The 25,939-nt window shown below is 41.7% G+C and overlaps 1 long non-coding RNA gene across 1 annotated transcript; it reads right to left on the bottom strand.

The window, feature by feature from the left end:
- Nucleotides 1–574: 574 nt before the first annotated feature.
- On the bottom strand, nt 575–16,198 carry LOC132005220 (uncharacterized). Its single transcript, XR_009400764.1, has 3 exons — nt 16,120–16,198; nt 15,634–15,727; nt 575–1,520 (listed from the first exon to the last, which is right to left on the bottom strand). It is a non-coding gene; the product is annotated as an uncharacterized LOC132005220 (long non-coding RNA).
- Between the last annotated feature and the right edge of the window lie 9,741 nt (nt 16,199–25,939).

Raw genomic sequence — 25,939 nt, forward strand, 5'->3', positions numbered from 1 at the left:
CCATGGTTCCATAATATTCCAATGTGTTATTCCTTAAGGACATATATAATTACAATTTTCCAAACATTTTCATGATTAGATTTTCCTTAAACAACTAAATATACATGTTTTATATTTATTTAAATAAATGGGAATTTTGCTTTTTTCTTTTTCTGTAAGCAATTCTGTGTTTTGTTTTGTTTTCTTTTCTTTTTGACTTTGGATTTTCAGAGACTTCCAGTGGGATTACTGAATGAAAGGGTGGGAATAACCTTAAACACTTTGCAACTTGGTGCTAAGCTGCTTTCTAAAAGGACTGTACAAACCAAAGAAACAGCAGGCCCTGTAGATGCCACTAACTTTAGAGTCAGTCTGTCCTATGTTTGGACACCAGCATCTGTGTGTTCACTAGTTCTGTGACCTGGGAGAAGTATGTTAACTGGCTAAATCCTTCACCAATCTGTAAATAAGCTGAGGAGGAATGAAACAGTAATTTCAGTGGTTCATAGTATCTGTAATATTTACCCTATAAAATTGTTAGGATTAAAAATAAATAGTTCAAATTCTTTTTGGTAATGTTTAATTTGGCAAATATTCATAAGCATATTGAGCTAACACAAAAACAGTAACAGACAGCGCTTGGAAGAAGCCTCATAGGTAGCCGGTAACAATATACATTGGTGTATTTTTTGGGTTACACAAATGGCATGTTGTGCTAAGAACTGGACCTACCCTAAAGAAAATATAGGAGATCAGCATCAAATAAAAAGTTACCAAGGAACATAATTACAAACCACGACAAACGTAATCTTGAAATACTATAGGGGTACAACGAGGGAGCTTTAAAAGGTCTGAAGAAGTAATATGAAAAGGACAGACTCCAAGGGTGACAAAGCCCCGAGCCCAGTGATGAAGGGGTATACTTAGCTCCATCCACTTTTGGAAGGATTTACGTGTTTGGGTCCTCTGCCTGCTGACACTCCCAGGAGCCCGAGACAGGCTGGAGGGGTGGGGCCCTGCACGGGGCAAGGGAGTGGCTGCTGCAGCGCAGTATCTCCCAAGAGCTGGGGCAGGCTTAGGAAGTAGGCGCGGGACGATGGGCACGGGGATCACGGGGCCCGACGGTGGCACTGAGGCGCTGGCGCTGGACGCTGTGCTGGGCACGCTGCCGGCGGTGCTGCCGCTGTTGGCGGTCTGGGCAGCCGCGGATCAGCTGCGATGGTGGCGCACCCGGGTGGCTGTACGTGGGCGGGGAGCTCGCTCGTCGCTGTCCTCTCCCGCCGGGTGCTGAAGCTGACCGTGCGCGACACCGCGCGCGAGGCCCGCTGCTGGGCCGTCCGCAGCAAATTGCGCTGGATCCCCGAACCGTCCGCTTCCTCAGGCCGCTGGGAGTGGACTTCGACAACCTGGAAGGCTGCTAGCGCAACGGCCAATTTTTCATCAGGGTCGGCGTCTTCCAGGAGCACCTGTTCAGCCTCCTGGAGAGGAAGGAGAAGCGACATGGCTTCTGCCTTCTCCTGGGCACCAAGGTGAGGCGGGGCCTGGGAAAACACATCACCTCTGACTTAGCCTATTTACCCCCAATATCAGCTGACCACAGGGGCCAGGGATAACTCATGGACATGACTGTCTTATCTCGTTGCGTTGTAATGGCAAAGTGAGTCATCAAACCAGCTTTTTGACAGACAACAAGCAACTAGCTTCCTCATCTGTAAAATGCAGGTTAACATTTGAGAATATCTAGGAAGTGCATACTACTACTACCTTATAAGTTTTTGTGACAATTTTAAGGGACAGTGCAGGTAGAAGGGCACTGTACAATCTGTTGCTTATAGGAGGGGCTTAGAAAATGAAAATTATCTTTGGCTGCAAGCTGACATCCAAGGACTAGAGAGAAAAAGGCCCTCATCTTTTCAGAAGCAAATGAACAAAAATCAATTATCATGTGGCTCTGAGAAATTTCCCAACTGCTCAAAAAAACAAGATTAAAATGAAGGAAATTTTCCAACGTGTAGATTTAGCCAGCCGCATCAGCCCTAGAGTTTCTTTGAAGAGTGAACACTTATACTTGCTCTTAGCATGGCATCATTTGGGCGAAAAACCCAGGCTGGTGTTTAGCCTTCTAACAGTATGGCTTTTTCACTTACACAAACTTACATGGCATGATAAGCCACGCTTTGTTCCTTAAAGGAATTTTCTGAGTCCCACTGTGGGTTAATTCTAATTTATTTAGTGACTTCTTTCTCTCTGTACATAGATTTTATCTCACAATAATCATATGATGTGGGTTTTTACTGTCATTTTAGCCATGGGGAAATTAAGGCTCAAAGAGATTAAGTAATTTGTTAAGGACATGAAGGTTGGAAGTTGCAGAGTCAGGATTAGAATCCGTATTTGCATGGCTTCAGGGTCAGTGTTCTAATAACCCATGCTGCCACTTGCTTCTGGGGGCATACTACAGATTAAAATTAAAATTAGCATTAACATATGGCTATATTATCTAATTAACCTATTAGTACTCTCAACACGTACTATCATATTTATGTAGATAAGTCTAGAGAGCAGGCTCTCAAGGTCAAATACCCAAAGGAAATCAGGTACCAAGCAGGAATAACTTACAACAGATTAATGTTGTTTACAGCGGTAACTGACAGAACATTCACAGTAATCAAAAACAAAACAGACCCTGGTCACATAAATCATCTCGTTCCCATACGACAAATATTTATTAAGTTTACAACAAAGCAGATATTATTTTAGAGTTTTAGACACACAGCCATTTGCAAACACACAAGACTGAAAAAGAATACATTAAATTGTTAATAAGCTGTTACTTCTGGATGATAGGATTTTATGGGTGAATTTTATTTTCTTCTTTGTGTTTTCCTTATTTTACACACTTTCTAAAATAAACATATATATTACTTTTAAATTGAGAAAAATGTTTTATGAATGTAAGTGGACTTAACGGACCAACTTGTTTTGATATTTTTGTGCTTGTCAAAAAATTTCTACAGTTAAGCCCACAAATTCACTTGGAAGCTTAATATTTCAGTAACCAAGATTTCCACTGATAAAAGTTGCAGCCTACTTTGTAGTAAAAACCAGACATTTTTAAAAAAGATTTTATTTATTTATCAGAGAGAGCGAGCACAGGCAGGCAGAGTGGCAGGCAGAGGCAGAGGGAGAAGCAAGCTCACTGCCGAGCAAGGAGCCCGATGCGGGACTCGATTCCAGGATACTGGGACCATGACTGAGCCAAAGGCAGCTGCCCAACCAACCGAGCCACCCAGGCATCCCAAACACCAGACATTTTAACAGCTAGAGCGCATCTACCAATTCAAAGAAAGGGGGTGGGTGAAGAGAAAGAAAAATAACATGGAAACCAAGTCTTAAGAACTTTTTCACTTGCCAGTAATACAGATCCAGTACCCAGAAACCACCTTTCATCCCAGGTTACAATCTAGGGAGAAGGTTATAAATATGGATACTCAATCTCAGAATTGTGGAGCCCAACCAATCTTCATATGTACGAGTTTTATAGGAAAATTCTGACCAGAAGCAAAATGTCATACCTATACTTCCCTCTTTTCAATTCTCTCAAATATTTTCACCAAGTTACTTCTGCCTAGCAATTTGTATACCACTAAAGAATAAGAGCGCAATCAAGAGATTTAAGTAAAGAACATAGGGATGGAAAACTTAAAAATCCAAGAGTCTTTCCCTGCATCCAAGAACTGTCAAAGAAAATGACCCTATTTACAAGCATCTTCCAAGAAGGACATTCTTGGCAAATAACAACTCTCCAACTTCACTGGATTTCTCCAATTTCCAACAAAGAAGAAATTCTCTTTTATGCTTAATTTACATTCTTTCAGTTATCTTTGAAGCCCCTCTCCCTGTCCACCACAGAATGTTTCTGTTGGCTTTCTGTATTTTAGAATGCTAAGTGTCTATACTGTGTTAGCCTCTTTTGTTGAGAAAGTATATATGAGAATGTGTGCGCATATGTATCTTATGTCGGGTGAGATCTGTATAACACTAAAAATGCAAAAAAGGAAAAGCTTACGCTACTTTTGCTAGTGGGAAAATCAAAGCTGATGGTCAAGTTAAGATTGGTATGTTAGCAATAACCTAATGGTAGCAAAGATTGTGTTGGAGTCGTAAATGTCTCTTTACAAATGTCAAGGGCACAGCCAGACATTTTATAAGCTCCGTGGTTATTTATTCAAGCATGTATGGCTTGGTCAACCAAATGCTTTTGGTATTTGTTGGCAAGTTTCTATGTTAAGAAAATACTTTTTAATCAGATGAACTTTATTGCAGTCAAAGGTCAAACAAGTAATTAAAATTAACAGCAGCCCCAATGCATGAAAAACTACCAACAAACTAAATAAGGAGGTTATTTCAGGTTGGCAGCCCTCTACATAAAAGAGGTCTGACACCAGGCAATAAAACTTACTTAACTGAGCTGCCCAGAAGTAAAAGATTTCTGTGGTTTAGTAGTCGCTGGTTTGCTGGATACAGAATGAATAATCACTCTTGATATTAGATGCAACACAACAAAGTAATTAAGGTTCTGAAATCAGTTAAGACCTATGTACAGGGGCGCCTGGGTGGCTCAGTGGCTTAAACCTCTGTCTTCGGCTCAGGTCATGATCTCAGGGTCCTGGGATCGAGCCCCGCATCGGGCTCTCTGCTCAGCGGGGAGCCTGCTTTCCCGCTCTCTCTCTCTGCCTGCTTGTGATCTCTGTCAAATAAATAAATAAAATTAAGAAAAAAAAAAAAGACCTATGTACACAGTAAGGTTTCTAACTTCTTAGTTTACTCAAAAACTTGTTTGGTTAACTGGGGCAAGCTGACTTCTACAAGGCTCGTTTTCTCATCTGTAGATCTGTATCTGCCTCTATGGGTCATTGTGAGAACTGAATCAGACAATGTCCATAGGTTCCTTAGCAGATATCTGTAAGTATGCAATGATGTTAGCTATTCTTGTTCTTGTTCCTGTTCTAGTATTCTTATTCTTGTTCTAGTATTCTTGTCTTATTCTAGTATTCTTGTTCTTCGTTGTTTGTGTCATCCACTGTAAGCATATTTTCATAACTGTAGAGACAATGACACCCATACCTCCTACACATACTCTGTGGTGAGTATCTGCTCATTTCGCCAAGGAGGCCAGAATAAAAGCCAGACCCCAGAAGAACATTCTCAGCTCCCCTGTACTGACATGCTCAGATCCCAAATCCTGCATGCTCACCTGCTGTCCCAAGCACTGAAAAAGGGAGTCTTATGTAGAGGGGGAAAAAGTAGGAATTAGTCAACCTGAATTTGAACATGGATTCCGCCAATGACTAATTACCAGATAAAACCAGGCAAACTTCTTAACCTTTCAGATACTCAGTGTCCTCTACTAAAATTAGATCTACCAGTATGGAGCTCAAAGAATTATTATTGACCATTAAATGGAATATGTATATGTATCAAGTACCATATATAGCACAAGTAGATATTTAGTTAGCACTGGTTAGTTTCCTGACCCTGAGTTATGGGGTAGCCCTGTTCTGAGGTCTCCCTCTCTAAACCATGAACCTCTGGGATGCTTCTATTATAATCCAGTAAGTGAAACATGTGCAGAAGGTAGTAATTTTATTCCCACAAACACAGCATGTGTGATTTTACACAACAGATAATCATGCAATCATAGTGTTAGCCTTAAAGTCTAGGACTTTCTAGGAAAAATCTAGGGCAGAAATATGTTTGGACATATGTCATCCTGGGAAGGCAGACTGAGATTATGGGGATGAAATACTTTTAACTATTAAATCATTTGAGTGGCATTGACAGTTCCTTCTTCATAGCTTCAGTTTCCTTCCCAGAGAAAAGGAAGCCCAACTAGAGTGTTCTTCCCAGATCTTTCAACTCTGAAAATTATGCCATGTTACTCTGAGTTGACCTTCCTGTCAAATACATAGTGTGGGACAAAGGGGAAAGGGAAGGCCCTTCTTTCAGTTCTGACTTCTCTTCCTTACCCTCCTCTGATAATGTTCTCTCTGGTGTAAGAATAGTCCCTGTCTCCCATGCTTAAAGTTAAAAGGAACTTCTAGGGTCTTCCTTGACCACCTACTGAGAATCCTGTAAAGAGGAAAGAGGAAGCACTCCAATGTATTAACAGCAACAAGTGCACCCATGCACTTGTACTTTTTAAAAATACTTCATTTATTTTCTGTTTGACCAAGGATAAATTCTCCAAATTCTCTGAAACTTAGAATTCTGGTGTTTTTTGTTTGTTTGTTTGTTTTTTAACATTTTATTTGAAAGAGAGAGAACATGAGTAGGGGAGAGGGGCAAAGGAAGAAGCAGGCTCCCCACTGAGCAGGGAGCCCAATCCCAGGGTCCTGGAATCATGATCTGAGCAAAAGGCAGATGTTTAACTGACTGAGCCCCCGAGGTGCCCCTAGTCCTCTGGCTTCAAAAAACTCAGTTGTCAAAATCTTTTTTTTTTAAAGATTTTATTTTATTTTATTTCAGAGAGAGATTACAGGTAGGTAGACAGGCAGGCAGAGAGAGAGATAGAGGAGGAAGCAGGCTCCCTGCTGAGCAGAGAGCCCGATGTGGACTCAATCCCAGGACTCTGAGATCATGACCTGAGCCGAAGGCAGCGGCTTAACCCACTGAGCCACCCAGGCGCCCCTCAGTTGTCAAAATCTTAAAAAAAAAAAAAAAATTGTTAGTTGAGGGTATGGACAATTGCAATCTCCGATTGTTGCAATCCAAACAGGATAATAGATGCTTTTAGGAGCCTGACAAAATGAGAATGTTCAATAGATGTTCACTTCCCACTCCTTCTATTTAAGTCTCAAACAGATTGAGGGCCTATTGAGATTAAAGTCACTTTTGTTTTCTGTACACCACATAAGACTCTGCAATAGAGCCTGGTATAATACACTATGGAAATATTTGCATGATAGATTAAAACACCAACAAGTATTTTAAAGCAAGCAAAAACACAATGCCCAAATCTCAGATGAGCAAAAAAGCCCAGAGCCGGGCCACTGGTACATGGTTTAACTGCCAGACGCGCAGTGCTATGACGGATTGCAATTTTCCATTCTGTCATCCACATGACACACCAGAGTTCCAGACTGAGTATCAACCCAAGACTTATTTTCAACAAGACCAGGAAAAATCAAGAAGTGGACACGAGTGACAAAAAAAGAGGGGCAAAGGAGTTTGCTTGTTTTTAAACCAAACACCTTATACTTTGTCAGGGGTTACGGAGTTCATTCTGGGAGGCTTGAGCTCTCCTCCCGTAACACCAATGTGTGAACATATACCAGCCACATGGCACCCAGTTTCAGAGGCCTCATAAGCTCCAGTTTAGAATCCTCTATTTCAATCCACTGAACACCTAAATTTTGTAGCCAGAGATCAGATGTTTGTCAAGCCATTATGGACTCCTGGCAAAACAGGAGCAAATGGGTCAGACTGCCTTGACTGTGGAGGGTCAGCTCTGCCCTCAAAAGCAACTTAAATCTCCCAGAGTACCAGATCTCTGGCTTGGCATGTTGGCAATCAAGGAAAGGTGAGTCCTTACTAAATTGCTCAGAAGACTCCTTGCATTTCACAGATCAACTGCTGGGAAAGAGAGTGTTTACAGGATCCTCTTCTGGAAGTGAGGTGAGCTGAGGAGCCAGGATGGCCATCAAAAACACTCTACCTCTGTAAGCCCAGACCACGAAGAAGCATCCACATTTCTCACTAAGCAGAGTTACTAAGGGGCAGTTTTAACTCCATTTCAGAGTTTATTTCTAAAATTCTGGAGTCTTGAGACCCCAGTGTAAGACTTCCTCCCCAAGACCTTAAACCAAGACACTTCAAAAATCACAAGTTTGATGTTGGGAGCAAGTGTAGCTGAGGATGTAATTCAGGGATGTCTTAATCCATCTGAGCTGCTGAAACAAAAACACCAGAGACTGAGTGGATTATAAAGAGCATAGATGTATTGCTCATAGTTCTGAAGGCTAGAAGTCCAAGATCAGAGTGCCAATATGGTTGGATTGTGGTGAGAGCCTTCTTCCAGAGTGCAAACTGCTGACTTCCTGCTGTAGGCTCATAAAATGGAAGAGGCTAGAGAACTCTGGGGTCTCTTTTATAAGGACACTAATCATGTTCATGAAGGCTCTGCCCTTACGACTCAATTACCTCCCCAAATCCCACCCTCCCAATACCATCACCTTGGAGGTTATGACTTCAACATATGAATTTGGGGGGAGCACATATATTCAGTCCACAGGAAGGGATGTTTTGGATAATTAAAACACTAACTGAATTTCTGCAAACGAGTGAATTTAGTGTGACTATTAAGAGTAAGGAGTCTGGAGTGAGACTGACGGGGCTCAGATGTTACCTCTTGCTATTTACTCACTGCATGACCTATGACAAGCAATAACTGCCTTGTAGTTAATGCTGTGGTATATCCCACATCCTCCTTCTAGGGTGCAGGTACTCAATTCTCCCAGCTGCTCAAAGTGTTTGCTCCTGGTTGCTCCAGGAGTCCCTCCTGATGAACTGCCCTTGAATAGAGGGAGCTGTTTCACCCAAGGTTATGCCTACACTGATAACGAGAGACAAAAACCAGTCCCCTTGACTCAGTTCTGGGCCTTTGCTCTTCCCGCAGGATCAGCTGAGATCTCCGTTGTAACTGTATCCCATCTCACCTACTCTTGCCACACAACACAGCTTCCCTCCCGCCCCCCAGATGTTAATCCTGAGGACACACCCCAATAAACCTGCTGCATGCAAATCTTGTCTCTGAATCTATTTCTCAAGAAACCGGACCTCGAACACTCTAAAAGCCTCATTGTCTGTGTGTCTAAAATGGGCATGGTAACTGTACCTCTATCATTAGGTTCTTTGAGAATGCAATGATATGAAGACAGTAAAATGCTTAGTACAGGGTTTGTCACAGAGTGAGGCCTTGCAGAATCCACAAACTGATCCAGAGAATCAATGATATCAGGATCAAAATCCAAGATGACTTCTTGGCAGAAGAAAAAAGACATAAGACATAAAGAAACTGACAAGCTGATCCTAAATTTCATATGGAAATGCATGGAGCTAGAGTAGACAAAACAATTGCGGAGAAGGAAAAAACAAAACTGGAGAATTCACATATTCCGTCTTCAAAAGTTACTGCAAGTCTAGAGTAACTAAGGCAATGTGATCCTAGCATAAGGATAGACACAGATCAGTGGAATAAAATTGAGAGTCCAACCATAAACTTGTATATTTTTGAAGAATTGATTTTTGACAAGGGGCCAAGATCATTCAAAGGGGGAAAATAACCTTTCCAATGAATGATGCTGGGACAAATGGATAGCTATATGCCTCAGACTCTATTTAGAACCTTTCCTCAGACCATATGCCAAAATCAACTCAAAAAGGGTATCCGACCTGGATGGAACTAGTGGGTATTATGCTTGGCAAAATAAGTCAATCAGAGAAAGACAACTATCATATGATTTCCCTGATATGAGGAAGTGGAGAACATTTCCCTGATATGTGGGGGGTCTGGGGGGTAGGAAAAGAATAAATGAAACAAGATGGGATTGGGAGGGAGACAAACCATAAGAGACACTTACTGTCACAAAACAAACTAAGGATGACGGGGGGAGCGGGGTAGGGAGAGGGTGGTGGGGTTATGGACATTGGGGAGAGTATGTGCTATGGCGAGTGCTGTGAAGTATGTAAACCTGGCGATTCATAGACCTGCACTCCTGGGGATAGTGATACATTATATGTTTATAAAAAAATATAAAAATCTTTTTAAAAGGGTCTACTATCTAAATGTAAGACCTGAAACTATAAAACAGAAGAAATCATAGGTATAAGTCTTTGTGACTTTGGATTGGGCAATGGATCAAGCAACAAAAGAAAAAAAATTGACAAATCACACTCATCAAAATCAAGACATCTGTGCTTCAAAGGACACCACCAAAAAAAATCCAAAGCAATCAACAGAATGGGATAACATATATTTGCAAATCATGTATCTGATTTGTATTTAGGATACACACAGAGCCCTTTACAATGCAATAATAAAAAGATAACCCAACTTTAAAATGGGCAAAATATTGCATTCTTCTCTGACAATTATTTATGCAAATGAGTCATCTAACCTTCTAGGTCTGAGGGAAGACACCGTTTTATTCCTTTCTGTGTCTTTAAAACTTACCAAAGCAATGGCAAAAAAAAAGGGGGGGGGCTTTAAAACAGGATACCTATGTTCAGTTAGGACTCCGACACTTAGATCTTTAGATATCAGATAATTACTTCTCCAATCTTCATTTTTCTCATCTATAAAAATGGGCCTAATAATAATGCCCACCTCAAAAAACTGTTGAGGCTGAATGCAAGCATACATGTAAAACTCTTAGCACATGGCTAGGATAAGAAATAGTTACTAAACTGCACTTATAATTCTAAGAGTTAATAAAATTATTTTGAATAATAAAATCGTTAATAATAGTAGCAGCAATAAACAGAATAGCCATGTCTGTTTGCTTGTCACTGCCTTCCTTGTTCATCCACAGAAAACATCCATGTCATTTTATGTGTCAGTGCATGCTCTGTTCATCATCAGCCCATCTCTGTGTCTTAGTTTACAGATGACTTTATGAGGAAGGCAGTGGTACCAGAATGACCCAAAGTCATTGTGGTGGCTGAGGGCTCCCATGGAGAGACCTGCTCTGTGCTGGGGCTCAGTCCAGACTATGTGGTGGAATCCTGCAATGCTTATGGAGCAAATGCCGCCTTCCCAAGACTAGAGAAGAGACAGGTAAGCAGAGGGTCTTTCACACCATTTTTCCCACTTACTCCACTTTAAGCTGACAGGTTGATTATTAACCCATTTATGGTCCACAGACAAGTCTGTTCCGCCTCTGAGAGCCTATTTACAAAGAGCACTCAACCAGGTGGTTTCCAGAATATTTGCCCAGGTGATCTTCCCAGCTGACTGCACAATGGCAACTCCAGAGGCTGAATCATCAGCATGGGGAGTGGTAGGGACTGTGACTTCTCCAATCAATTTGTGTTAATGATGCAATGAATATGACTTGGCGTCAACCCAGGATGCTCAATCTTTGGACAAAACATGGATCATCTCAAACAAAACTGGTCAGAGAACCCATTCCCCACTCTTCCAGGAACTGATCTTACACACATGAGCCATTAACCAGAGTGGTCCAAATTGAGAGATGGTGGGCATGTCAGCCATTCATAACCAGGATAAAAAGAGCCAATGTTTCACTGTAAAAATGAACTACTTGGGCCAGCCTGACTTATCCCAAAGTCTCCCACTTGAAGCCTCGCTTTTCTAACCTCACAAGTGTGTCAAAGAATCACAGGAGTTTGAATAGTCCAAAGATGTTGGGGGTATAAGTCTGGCTTTCAAACTTATTTCAGTAGAAGTCCTCGAGACCATGTCTGGAGGTCTCAGTCATCACAAAATGAACCTCTGTAACTATATGTCCTTCGGTCTCTAGAAAAATAAAATATTAAGAAGCCAGCAATGTTTCAAAGAAAAACTTGCAAAAAAAAAAAAGTGATAAGCATCCTTATCAGTATATTCAGTCTCATATTATTAGTTCTTATTCTGCTTGAATCCAGTTTTTCCATTCATTCTGAAAATTCTTATCCAGTTTAATTTTAGGTCTTCAAGTTATCAGAAACCTGTATGCTAGAGTACTGGTCAGAGTCCTTTCCGTGAATCTTTCTGAAGATGGTCAAATAGGTCAAAATAGTCCATTTCAAATTTGATTTGGGGAACTTGCCAAAACGTCAGAAAATGTGAACATTGGCCTAAAGAGGATCTCAGATCACTATGAAATAATATTTATCTATTTCACAAGCATGAAAATAGAAAATTTTCAAGGTGAATATAGAAGGTTACACAGTAGTGAACAAAGTTTAGCTCTTTTAATATTGAGAAGACTGGGTTTTCTTTTTTTAAAAGATTTTATTTATTTATTTATTTATTTATTTATGAGCGCATGAGAGAATGTGGGGAAGGGTCGAGGGACCGGGAGAGAGAGAATCTCAAAGAGACTCTGAGCTGAGTGAGGGCTGTGCTCAACCTCATGACCCTGAGATCATGACCTGAGCTGAAATTGAGAGTTGGATGCATAACAGACTGAGCCACCTACGGCACCCCAAGACCAGGGTTTCTTATATAATCAAGGACTGATAAAGACAATGTGAAGTACAGTAAATTACCTGGTAACACACAACATCTTTGCTTTCCAGGTAGGTTACCCAAAAGGTAAAAACAAACAAACAACAAAAAAAACCTTTCACAATCTCTTACCAAGCACAGATCAACATCCATGACAACTTTGTCCTTTTAATAGAAAGAAAACCAAATATTCTGATGCAAAGTATTCTACCCAAATATTCTATAAAATCCAAATATTCTATGCAAAAGATTCCAATTTTGCATAAGTATACCTCTGATAATTAAAACTCATTCTTTAAAAACTTAAGCAAACCCATTCGCATTTTAGTCAGTGTGGCCAGACATAAAATTCTATTTCCAAGACTCCTTTCCCATAAACCTTCTACAACTTTTTCATATCCATTCTGATTTTGTGTGGGTTTTTCCCTCCTCATTCTGGAACAATCACTTGTTCTACTTTCCTTACTTATTTTTTGTAGATAGTTGTTTCCTTTCACCTTTTCTATTCCTAAGTAGTTTTTTTTTTTTTTTAAGATTTTATTCATTTAACAGAGAGAGACACAGCGAGAGAAGGAACACAAGCAGGGGGAGTGGGAGAGGGAGAAGCGGGCTTCCCGCAGAGCAGGGAGCCCCATGCAGGGCTCCATCCCAGGACCCCGGGATCACGACCAAAGCCTAAGGCAGACCCCTTACTGAGCCACCAAGGCACCCCTCTAAGTAGTTTTAATTACATATATTGATTAGAATTCTTTGCCCTTAGAATTCTTAATTCCTGGTGAAAATTAGGAAATAACCAACGGTGGACCGTTATATTAGCATGCTGTGGCCCGGCAAATTTATAAATACATTTCACAATTTATAGAAGTATATCCTTCCTCCTAGTAAATTTTTCAATATTGCAAAAAACGTGTTCACTACTAGGCCCAAATATCTTTAGTTTCTCTGTAAAAGGAAGCCCATGGTAGATAAACCCGTGGGTGCAGGAATTAATGTTTCAGTGTTTTATCTGTCTGGGAAATGATCTAGGTATTTAATAAATATCCTGCACTTAACTTATCACAGTATAACTTTAAGGTTTGGAGTTACCAAAAGGACTTTGGAAAACTATTTTTACATAGACATACCATAAAGGCCTCATTACTGTTGAAAAGTTTATTTATGAACTTTCATCTTACTTAATCTATTTACTTGTTCTTAACAACTCTTCTTCAATTATGCTTAAAAATTTTATGAGACCTTAAACAGCTAACCATCACCTTATCGTTTTCTTTTTTAAAGATTTTATTTATTTGACAGACAGATCACAATTGGCAGAGAAACAGGCAGAGAGAGAGAGAGAGAGGAGGAGGAGGAGGAAGCAGGCTCCCCGATGAGCAGAGAGCCCGACACAGGGCTCCATCCCAGGACCCTGAGATCATGACCTGAGCCGAAGGCAGAGGCTTTAACCCACTGAGCCACCCAGCTGCCCCCACCTTATCGTTTTTGCTGACAAATTCTCTAACCGAGATAACCGGACTTTCATTAAACTAGACAGAATAAAAGTATTATATTCAATGCTGATAACCTTAAAAATATGCCTGTTTTAAATAAACAAACAAGTTTAAACTAGGTTTAATTTCCCGATTATCCTGGATCACATGGAATTGAAAAAACACTTGAGTTCACTACTATATGTGAGAATCTACTTAATGTACATAAATGCTTATTTGTCTTTAAGCCAATGTAATAGGGCTCTTTACAAATCAATTTTGGTAATACCATCCAGGGATAGAAAAATACCACATATCTAAAAAATACCACATACCTCTAATATATATATATATATATATATATATATATATATATATATATATATACACAAACACACATAAATGTATACAGACTCAGAGATCTTATCACTTTAGTTTTAAAATTTTAGCCAGGATACAAGTACAGTAATGCAAAACTCACTAGTTTATGAAAGAACAATTGGATCCAGATTGTGTTTCGGGCAGATTAAATAAATTAAGGTTACCTGCTCAGATGGCTAAAGCTTCTACTAATAATTGTGGAAAAGACTTTTAAGGTTTTTCATCCATCTAATTTCCCAAATAGGATTTTTTTTTGTTTTGTTTGTTTGTTTCCTGACAAGAAAGTCAGGAAATGCAAACTTCAAGTTTGCATTTCAAGGGCTGGCTTCTGGCTTCCTGGAGAAGATAAGGTACTACACAGATATCCCAAAGTCAGAAAAGATAAAAGTTTCTCACAAAGGGCTTTTGTTTTCTAAATCCAAATCCTTTACAGTATTTGCAAGATTTTTGAGATGAACGGGAGAGGTCTGGGGATTGGTAAAGAGGATAAGTGAGCTTTAAATAGTTTCTACAGCCAAATCTCTTGTTTTTGTAAAGACCTGATTTGTAAGTCAAGCACAGTTATTTCTAATTCCTCACAGGTTGGATTGCAACCTGAGTAATACCCTATCAAAATAAGGACCTACCCATCCGACTACATTATCCTTCATTTGCTTTATATCAGGCATTTCAGGAAGAAGTTCTTCAACTAAGATGGAAATCAAAAAATCCCATATTCTGGGGGTACCTGGCTGGTTCTGTCAGTGGAACATGTGGCTCATGATCTCGGGGCAGTGAGTTCAAGCCTCACACTGGATGTACAGCTAAATACATAAATAATTAAAAATTTTTAAAAAAAGAAATGCTTTAAAAAAAAATGTTCTAGATTTAGAGCTATGTTTCTTTGGAATGTTTCAGTAAATCCTTCCACAAAGGCTTCAGGATGTTTTTCTTTCCCTCTGGGTACACAGTTTTCATTTTAGCTTAGGTTTGAAAAGGCCTTAAAAAAAAGTTCTTAAAAATAGAAGAACTTATCAGCTTCCAATCTGACCAACTTCTGACCAGAGAGCTACTTAAAAAACAAACAAACAAACAAAAAATTCTTTTGAATATACTGTCTGTTTCACTTGGGACAAACAGTAAGTATATTATTCCTGGCAAGAGAAACTCCCCAAAGGATGTAAGAGAAGATCCCCAAAGAAGATGCAAAGGATACTGCATCTCCCAAGACCCAGAGCCACTTCCAAAGAAAATCCAAAGACTGAGACAATCCCCTGGAGAGCTGGCAACCGTTGGTAGAGCCACAGCCACAAACGGGGGTACCGTCCACATTCTATCTGGCCATATTTTGGGGGCCTCCAACCTGGGGGTTGCCAAGCCAAATTCTCAGAGATAGAAAACGAGACAAAGGAAACAGCAACAACTGTCCTAGAGAGAAAAGACTGAGAATGAATTTTTTTCTTTTCTTTTCTTTTTTAATGCCTTCCAATAGGAATTTGGAGAGGAAATGACAACATGGAATTTTACCTTCCTCTCTCGACCAGGCACACCAGATAAAGATCTGGGATCCCTGTTTTTGGGAAGAATTCTTACCCTTTGCCGTCTTCTGCCAGTTTTCCAAGGACACTGCCTTCAGGCTGCGGAGTGAGTGGGGTGTCCCAGCAGGTCTCATCCGGGTCCCCAGAAGCTAGAGGAGGAAAAGATTATTTTCCCTCTTCTTTATAGCGAGTGAGTGCCTGATCCAGACCCCTTTTTGTGTAAGGCACTTTGAAAACGGGCCTTATCTCGGTTAAAAGTTCTCCATTCTGGGGGCGCCTGGGTGGCTCAGTGGTTAAAGCCTCTGGTCATGATCTCAGGGTCCTGGGATCGAGCCCCACATCGGGCTCTCTGCTCAGCAGGGAGCCTGCTTCCCCCTCTCTCTCTCTGCCTACCTCTCTGCCTACTTGAGATCTCTATCAAATAAATAAATAAAAATCTTAAAAAAAAAAAAAAAGTTCTCCATTGTGGCCACTTGGAAGTCAAGATTATCTTCTGTTAAGGTTCACCTGCTCGTTGGGCCTTAAAACGAAGTTTTATTACCTGTGCTCTCGCACCGGACTCCGTTCAGGCTGAGCTCCTGGAACCGGTCTCCCTCTAGACCCGGTCCACTTCCTAACCGGAACCAGTCCCACCCTGGAACTAGTCTGATCCGGGGCACATCCGGTTTCCACGTCGGAACCAGTCCGACGCCGGAACCAGTCTGACCCCGGACCCATCCGGTTTCTGAGTCGGAACCAGTCTGACACCGGACCGACCTGCCACCCAGTTTCTAAGTCAGATGTGGTCTGAGTGGGGCCGGTTTGCAGACCGTCTGGGAAAAAAAAAAAAACAACACGGCAGCAACAACAACAAAACGCTCAAAGGACCTGAAAGCTCATAACACAAAAGGCTCCAAGAAGGACGTGCCCCCTACCTCCTGGGGCAGCCGGAGCAGCGAGCCCAAGAGACCCAGCAGGTACCCTCACCTCATTGCTCCTGCCCTCGGGGATGTCGGTGTTGGGGGGGGGGGTCCTCCTTGGGGTCCCTGTCTCATGCCAGAAATATTAAAAGATAAAGTGAGGCACAGAAACAATTTTAAAGAGTTTATTTGAGCAAAACCGTTTAAAATGGGGAAGCTGTCAAGCCCAGTGTGCTTGGCAGCACTCATTGGAGCTCCGGAGGAGAGGCAAAGGTGGAAGCAAAGCAAGGCGAGTGTGGATTGGCTACAGTTTATTTTATTTTATTATTTTTTTTTATTTATTAATTTGACAGAGAGAAATCACAAGTAGATGGAAAGGCAGCCAGAGAGAGAGAGATAGGGAAGCAGGCTCCCTGCTAAGCAGAGAGCCCGATGCGGGAACTCGATCCCAGGACCCTGAGATCATGACCTGAGCCGAAGGCAGCGGCTTAACCCACTGAGCCACCCAGGCGCCCGGATTGGCTACAGTTTAAAACCTCCTTGGCTGTTGGTGATTGGTTGTCATTGGCAGCTTGATTTCCTAACCTTGAAGGAGATCCCGGCCTAATTTTCGGTTTATCTCAAGCCACCAAGGTTTTAGAGTCGTCTCAGTGTCATGACCTCCTTGTTCAATTGATTCAACACTGGTAAAGCTAAGTAAAATGTTTTTCCAGAATTCTGGGAGTTGTTGCAGCAAATGTGGGACCTCAGAGCGGGGATCATGGGTCCGGAAGAAGTGTGGGTAGCCTGGGCACCCTGTTTGGGGCTGGTGTCTCAAGTGGGGTCAGTCTAAGGGGACTGAGCCTTTGATCTGGGGAGTCTGTGTGAATTCCTGTAGGTTAGCGTCAGGTTTGAGGGGATTGGTTGGGTAACCAGTTGGTGTTGGAAAAAACCTACAAGAGAAGCCGCATGTGGTAGCAGTTCAGCCCCTTCCCTCCCTACCCAGTTCAACAGTCTCTGGAACTGCAAGAGCCTTCTAACTCCTTTTTGGCTGACGGGCTTCCTTTTTCCCCTTAATGGGTCCCCAAAGAGGAGAGGTGGCATTCAAGATTTCATGAGTTTGACCACACAAAGCTGAGTTCTCTGGGCTTCACTCATTTTACAGGAAAAAAAGACTCTATCTATTTCTAGCTTCATCTCTGGAGCAAAAAGTAATTCCTTAACCTGTACAACCGCAAGCAGAGGGGAACTGGGCTGTATATGGACTGATTCTTCCCCCATTTCTTACTGGTCTTTGTGGTCCCTGTGGCTCAGGTCCTGTGCATGGCCAGACAGATGAAGGGGGCTTATTGGCTGCCAGAGAGACAGACTGAGCAGCTGACCCCAGCAGGGGCACCTCCAGGGAGGGCAGACATCCTTCTCCAACACTGAACTCTGAGCACACCTGGGGTGTCTCAACTGAAGGACCTGCCCTACCCCCACAGCCCAGCCAGACTGACTCCAGTGTCCAGCTCTTCAAGTGCGATCCCCTCTGCATTTCCGTGTGGATGCACACTTCTGAACTGGGTAGTCTTTTAAAAAATTCTCAAATCACAAATGATTTTACTACATTCTCTTTCTCTAGAGACAGAGGCTACTATCTCCTACAAAAAGAGAGTCTGTCCTGCCACAGGCGATACGTAAACAAGTAGGTGTGGCTGTATTCCAGCAAAACACATTTTAAAAACAGACAGCTGCAGATCTGACCTATAGACTCTATGTTGCCAAACAGAGATCTGCACATAAGCCCCGATGACTGCCTTTGTGCCATTCTGATTATTGCTGAAGGATGTCTGGGCCTCATCCACTTGGATTTAATTTTATTGAACATGCTGCATGTTTATCATGAGGCACTGCTCACTCAGTTACAGTATCATATACTTACAGAATTCTGGTTTTCTTCCCCTCTCCCTAGATGTCTGTTTTGATGTCCATGATTTGTACATTGGCAAAAGAGAAGGAAAAAAGATAGCAATTTTTTAATGGCTCACTGTTTGAGTTTATTAGCATAGCAGTTGTAATATGATAAGTAAAAGAAGTAATTGGTTGTTCTTAATGATTGTCTTCATTCCACTTAGCAGATCCTGTAGATGCACACTTAGAACTTCCAAAGATCATTGGTAATCACATCAGTGTAATAGGTTTTCATCAGGGGTAACTGCATTTTAAAATTCTGTTCTGCATAATTTCCGGGTATAAGAAAGATTGCTCTTTTATGAGTAGTTCTATAAAAATGTCTCTTAAAGCAAGTCAGTGCATACCTCAAACTTTTCAGAACCTTCTTTCTGTACAAAAAGCCCTTAAACCTTTAACGAATTCTTAGCTGAATCATGGGGCTTTGAAGTCCCTTGGAAATTGGCCACAAGCTCTGACCCATGTTGGATTCTGTTGCTTCTTTTTGCCTACTTGGGCTGGTGCGTATGTACAACTGATGAATGTTGGGAACATGACCAGGAAAGCAGGTGCACAACAGCTGTCTGATAAATGCTTTCCTTATGTAAGTGGAAGGAGAGATCATCTCGGCCTCAGAAGCTCCTATTTCTTGTATTGGGTCTGCTACAAGTTTTCGGAAGGGCTCAAGGCTCAACTCAAATCTTTTTTGGTCTCACTCTCCTCAACTCTTAAGTGGGCAAACAGGACCAGATCTCTGATTTTCCCTGGACACCTGTTTTAGCCATGTATTCTACCCAAGCTCTCTTGTTTACCTACTGAGCATCATCTGGGAGCAGTGTTTCCTATCTTTGTTTTCCATTATCCCCCCCTGCCCCAGGCATATTTATAGACTTTTTTTTTCTGATTGCAATGCCCCCTCCCCTGCCATGTAATGGTAGTAGCTTATATAATATAGTACAATTTCGAAGCCAAAATTGATCACTGATCATACTTGGGTTGAGATGCAAGAAAAAAAAAAAACAACACATTTTAAAATGTCAGGCTCCACGTTTTCAGTGTGTCAGACCTTACACCACAAAGGGAGCCAAGCCTGGTTTCTGCCCTTGAAGCCTTATAGACTCACGCGTCATCCATAGTTGAGAGAAGAAGTTCTCTTATAGACTGTTGGTTCAGGAGAAATGAGTAAGTGGAACAAAATACTAGCTCTAATAATGTTTCCTTATTCTTTCATTCAGAAACATTTCATAAACCTTTATTATGTGCAAGGAACTGGAAAGGAAACAAAAAAAAATGTTTAAAAATACCCAGAGAGGTTCCAGATAATGTCTGTATGTACTCCACCCTCAAGGGAAGTGGAGCATGTCTCCTATTCCTTAGACGTGGGCTGCTCACAGGGACTTCCTTCCAGAGAGAACAGTATGGAAAGGACAAAGTAGGGAGGGGAGAGTAACTGCAGTGGAGAAACCAGGACTTCAGCCAGGAGATCAAGGTCAACATCAGTAGCAATAAGTCATGGTGGTAGGTGCCCTCGAGGTGACGTGATGAGAATGGCACTTTATCTCTGTGGCATTTTCCCCAAACACCCATTAACCCAATCTAACCATGAGAAAGATATTAGAGAAATCCCAGTTAAGGAACAGCCTACAAAATAACTAATTAGCACTCCTCAAAATGGTCAAGGCCATTAAAATCAAGGAAAGTCATGGTCAAGGAGACCTAAGGAGACATGACAACGAAATAGAAAGCAGTGTCCTTGATGAGCTCACAAGACAGAGAAAGGACATTGGAGGATATTTGAGTAAATAGGAATAAACTTTGGACTCGAGTTAGTAGTAGTGTCTGAATACTGATTCATCTCAGAAAAAAAGGGAACCTCGTAGAACAACAACAACAAAAGTATGTGAAGGTGGAGAACATGTCCTAGAATGGACTGGCTCCACCCCTTACTGGGTCTGCAACCCAGACAACTTCCTCAGCTTCTCTAAGCCTTAGTCCAAAAACCAGGCTTAGTTTCCCCATCTTAAAATGGGGATAATAACGCCTTCCCCAGAGGCTTTTACACAAGTTGTACAATCAGTTCTTAATCCATATGGTTACACAAAATAGTTTACCTCAACCCACTGTGTCTCAGTTCCTTCAAATGTGAAAATGTCACTGATCTTGGCACCTACATCAATGTTTATTGTAAGAATTTTATTGGATAATATATGCAAATGTGTTTGCATATATCATGTTTGCATATATAAGATATGCAAAAGTCTCAGCCAATGCATGGTATCTATTACATATTGAATGAATGACTATTAGCTATCATTGTTAAAACTTCATCTCTGCTGCCCTGGGTGCAGAGATGGAAGTACAAATCAGCAATTGAATCTGTAAGTCAGAAGAAAATGCTATAGACCGGTAGTTCTTAGCTGGGGTTGATTGTACCTGGGTATATTTGGTAATGCCTGGAGACATTTTTGAGTGTCACACTAGGAGGAGAATGTGCTGTGGCATCTAGGGAGCAGGGATGTTTACTAAATATCCTATGATGTTCAGAACAGCACCAACCCTACCCTCAAGGATTATCTGGGCCTCATGTCAGTAATGCCCGAGCTGAGAAATCTTGGTGTTGTTCCTTGGCTCTTACCATATGCTCCCTAGACAAGCAGCGTTGGCATGACCAGGAACCAGCTGAGATGCCAGTGCTCAGGGTGCACTCCAGAGCTCCAGAATCAGATACTATGGAGAGTGGGTCCCAGCAATCTGTGTTTTGTTGAGATCTCTGAGTAACTTTGGTACCTGTTAGAGTCTGAGAAGCACTGGAGTAACACAGGAGATGGTGTGAGTCACAGAAGTTGTGCTAACCTGTTCATCTGTTGATGAAGGCTTCTGTTGCTCACATCTCAAACTCAATCTTGTTCTATCTCCAAAGGCTCATTGCCCCCCTCAAAGGCAGTATAGAATATAGAATAAAATATAGAATATTTTAGAGATGAAAACTAATGATTTTATTAATTGCTGAGGCAGAACAAGCATCTGCTAACTGGTAGGTTAAGCATACACCCAGAGATTAAAAAAGAATTGGAAGAGACACAGTAATTGGTACGATTTGAGCAAGAAATCTGTTTCATTTTGACACTGTGAAGATCAGCATTTAAATAACTAGGTTATAGTTAAGCGTCGTGGGAGTTGTTATTACCCAACCATCTGCACTATATTTTATGTATATTTCTAATCATACTTTCATTCACTCATTGAACCTTTATTGATTGAGTGCCTACTATTTTCTAGATACTACTCTGAGAAGTGGGCATGGGAAGATACAATGGTTCCAATCATATGGCATCCTATAGCCGGTACCTACCCGAGCTTGAGAGAAAATGTTTCCTGTGGATTTTGCAGTTATTTATCTGTGTCTTCTGTCCCTGCTGGATTAGTGGCAATATTGCTCTTCTTTCAATATGTGTTGGTTTTCAGTCCCAGACCGTCTTTGACTTTTTCAGCATGAAGCAGTTGAGTGATTTATGGGCTAAATTGTATGTCACCCCACCCCCAAATTCATATGTTGAAGTCCTAACCTCCACTACTTCAGAATGGGACTGTCTTTGGAGAAAGAGTCTTTAGAGAAGTGATTAAGATAAAATGAGTGCTATGTGAGGCACTAATCCAGTAGGACTGGTGTCCTTACAAGAAGAAAGGATAAGATACAAGGCACACAGACTGAGAGGCAATCATGTGAGACCAGAGGGAGAAGGTGGCCATCTGCAAATCAAGGAGAGAGGCCTCAGTAGAAACTAAGGAGAAGGTGGTCCATTTACACTATGGAGTATGATGCCTCCATCAGAAAGGATGAATACCCAACTTCTGTATCAACATGGACGGGACTGGAAGAGATTATGCTGAGTGAAATAAGTCAAGCAGAGAGAGTCAATTATCATATGGTTTCACTTATTTGTGGAGCATAAGAAATAACACGGAGGACATGGGGAGATAGAGAGGAGAAGGAAGTTGAGGGAAATTAGAGGGGGAGGTGAACCATGAGAGACTATGGACTCTGAAAAACAATCTGAGGGGTTTGAAAGGATGGGGAGGTGGGAAGTTGGGTGAGCCTGGTGGTGGGTATTATGGAGGGCACGGATTGCATGGAGCACTGGGTGTGGTGCATACACAATGAATTCTGGTACACTGAAAAGAAATTTTAAAAATTAAAAATTAAAAAAAAAAAAAGAAACTAATCCTGTAAGGGCCCTGATCTGATCTTAGATTTCTAGCCTCTAGAATTGTGAGAAAGTAAATTTTTATTGTTTAAGCAACCTGGTCTGTTTTAAGTTGTTATGGTGGCCCTCACCAAAGAACACATAAGATCACCTCGTTGGTAGAAGAAGTCAGAACTGGAGCTCAGACATACCTTAACTCTTTATCCATCTTATTACACCATGCCGCTGACTCTGGTTTGGGGCCTAGACTTACAGTTAGAGACTACATCCTTTATATCTTGGTATACAGAGCCCCACACCATGTCTAGCACATACTGGGCTCTCAGCGAATGCTAGCTGAAATCACAAGCAATAACATGTGCCAATCCATACCAGGCTGAGGTCAGAATCAGCCAGAAAGCTCTGTTGTCAGAATTGCTTCTCTTCATAATCTCCCCAACCTGCTTCTCCCTCCAGGTGCCCACACCCGAAATCCGAGCCCACAACCTCTACCTGGATCTCTCTGCTTATGGGATCAAGGTCACCTCTACAGCGTAAGAGGCCCCGAGCTTGCCTCAAGCAGTCGAGCAGCCAGGTTTCCACCTGAAAATCTATGGAACCTTCCGCCATCGATATATGGCTTTGGCACGTCCAGTTTCTGATTCCAAAGCTATTAGTTATCTCTGCCATACTCTCAGCCCCTCAGTAAATATGGGGAGAATGTGGTAGGGAAGTCTTTGTTTTTCATCATCTAAGAAACTCTAGAGTACTTGAAACTTCCTTTATGTGTTTTTTTTAAATTTTCAAATTAAGATTGCTATCAATACTATTATATAAAAATACATAAATGACATTTATTGATTTCTAAAAAGCAGTTCTGTAATTCTGTCCCCAAAGATTAAAAGAAGTTTCCAGGCACAGTACCGGTAAATAAAACAATGTCTCCAGGTCTGTGGGTCAGGAATCTAGGTGTGGCTTAGCTGGTTCTCTCTGGCTTAGCGTCCCTCTGAAGTCTGTAGTGAAGGTGTTGGCCAGGTCTGCTCTCATCTCAAGGCTTAACTGGGGCCCTTGGATGGGTGTGTGTGTGTGTAGGTGTGAACTGAGCTCCCTCATGAGGTACTCGGGAGCAGATACCAGATCTTTGCCCTCAGGTCTGTCTGTCAGGTAGCTCCATAACATGGCTTCCTTCAGCATGAGTGAGCAAAGAGGGAGAGAGGCCAAACACCCAGGATGGAAGCCACGATCTTTATGGCCTGATATTGGAAGAGACGTTCCATGTCTTCTGCCGTATTGGATTGTTTGGAAGAGCGTTGATCAACTGAGTCCACATCCAAGGGTGGATATAGCTCAAGGGCGTGAATAGCAGAGGATGGGGGTCCCGGGGCATCTCAGAGGTTGCCTTTCATGCCCTGTGAGCATAAGTCCTGTCTGTCCGTAATCAGTGCACAGTACTACTATAGTGCTAGACCAAACAGCTCAAAAGCATATTGATTTCCTGGGCTTATTGTTAACAAAAAATTATTAAGAATAAAATATATTTGGGAAGGCTAAAAGGAAAAGGGAGAAAAGAATTAGCTTTAATTCCCCTGTATGTGCCCGCTTTAACTTTTGCCTCAGTTCTGATCCAAACACAGAAATATTTTTACATGGTTATAGTTATCTTGCATAGCCTTTGGTGTCCCATGTCTTTATACTTAACATCATATCATAAAGAATGTTTCTAGGGCATCTTAATAATCATCATTTTAGCATACCGGAGGTCCTTATTATTTCAAGATCATTTGCTTTCTTAAAATGTGGCCCTAAGTCCCATTGAAAGGCAACCACAACTGCGTTACCCATGGAGGGGAAGCTGTAGCTATAAATTATAAGAGTGAGTTCATATTGTGGCCCTAAATGTAGGCCATAATAGCAGCTCTACAGAATTTTAGAATGGAAAAATGAGTCAGATGTTAATTTCAAGAGGGGGGAGCAGAGAGGATGGTTAATTTTTCCTGCCAAATTATATGATAATATTATTGACCTTGCCCTTCACACCTGACTTTCACATTAGTAACATAAAGAAGGTCTTATTGATAAAAACAGCATCCAGGAACTTCATGAATTTTTATCAGGAGCCCCCCCCCTTTTTTTTTTGGCCCTTTGACCCAAATATTATGTGTATTAGTGCTTATCATCCTATATTCAACTCAGTTGTTAACCACTGTGCTTCTGTGAGTTCCTTAGCCTGCACTTGAAGCAGATCTCGGAAATAACCTGCATCGATTTCACGGAAGCTCACACTTTGGGAGAGATTTGCGATTCTGCATTGTAATCAGTCTCCATTGGTTGTGTTTGCCTTATACTGTTAGAAGATCGCTACAGTTACCTGTCAGCTCAGCCAAAAAGGTATCGGGGGGCAGGGATAAATTAGGAGCCACTGTTAATGAGGGAGAAATGCTTAGAAGGTATTTTATAAGTGCTGAATTCATTACTGAGTACTTTCATATGGTGATTCTCTTTTCCTTCAAATGACACTTTTCTTCCTTGGCTGTACCCTGTATTTCGTTGCCAGTATTTCTTCTAATGAATTTCCTCCTGTGAATGCACCATGAGGATGGGTGGCAGGCATTCTTGGATGCTTATAAAACGTCTCCTCTCCTCACTCTGAGCATTAGCACCACATAGGCACACGCACTCAGCTTCCTCCTTGCTCATACAATCATGGCTGTGTTCATGGAATCAGTGAAGCTGGGTTCCCCTCCTGGCCTCAGGGTGACTCTCCTTTGGTCTAACTCTCCAATGATCAGAATGCTCTTCCCTCGCCAATCAATGGTTAATTCAAGGATGGGCGTGTGGCACAACGCTGGCTAGGGAGGCTGTGTCCTGGAAGAGCTCCCTCATTCTTGAATGAGGGCCCAAGGAGGAGAGGTTCCATTTTTCTGCCTCAGCATATTATCTTCTCACTTTAGAACCGTGGCAGCAGACTCTGAACCATGAATGAAGCCGGTGCAAGAAGAGAAGCCGATGCCCTGAAGGGAACAGCAGAATGAAAAGATAGGAGGAATGTGGGTCCTTAAATTACCAGCCCTGAAAACTCTCCAACAAATCAGGTGTTCTGGTTACCAGAAATATTTTTGTCCTAACTGTATAAGCAGCTTCCAGTTCTAATTCGGTAATTGTCTCTGAGAGCGTCCTCGGTGATGGAGTGACTGCAGCATTTTAACTTCTCTTTGGAGAGCTGTCATTTGTTCAGCAAGTTTATTGTACCTGTTATGTGTCCGACACCAGGCAAAGCTCTAGGGATACTGGAATGACTAAGACACGGTCCCTGCCTAATGTTATTAACATACTGTTGGGTGTAGCAGACATTAAAGGAGCAACTCAC

Source organism: Mustela nigripes, chromosome 17, assembly GCF_022355385.1.
Source record: "Mustela nigripes isolate SB6536 chromosome 17, MUSNIG.SB6536, whole genome shotgun sequence".
Lineage (NCBI taxonomy): Eukaryota > Metazoa > Chordata > Mammalia > Carnivora > Mustelidae > Mustela > Mustela nigripes.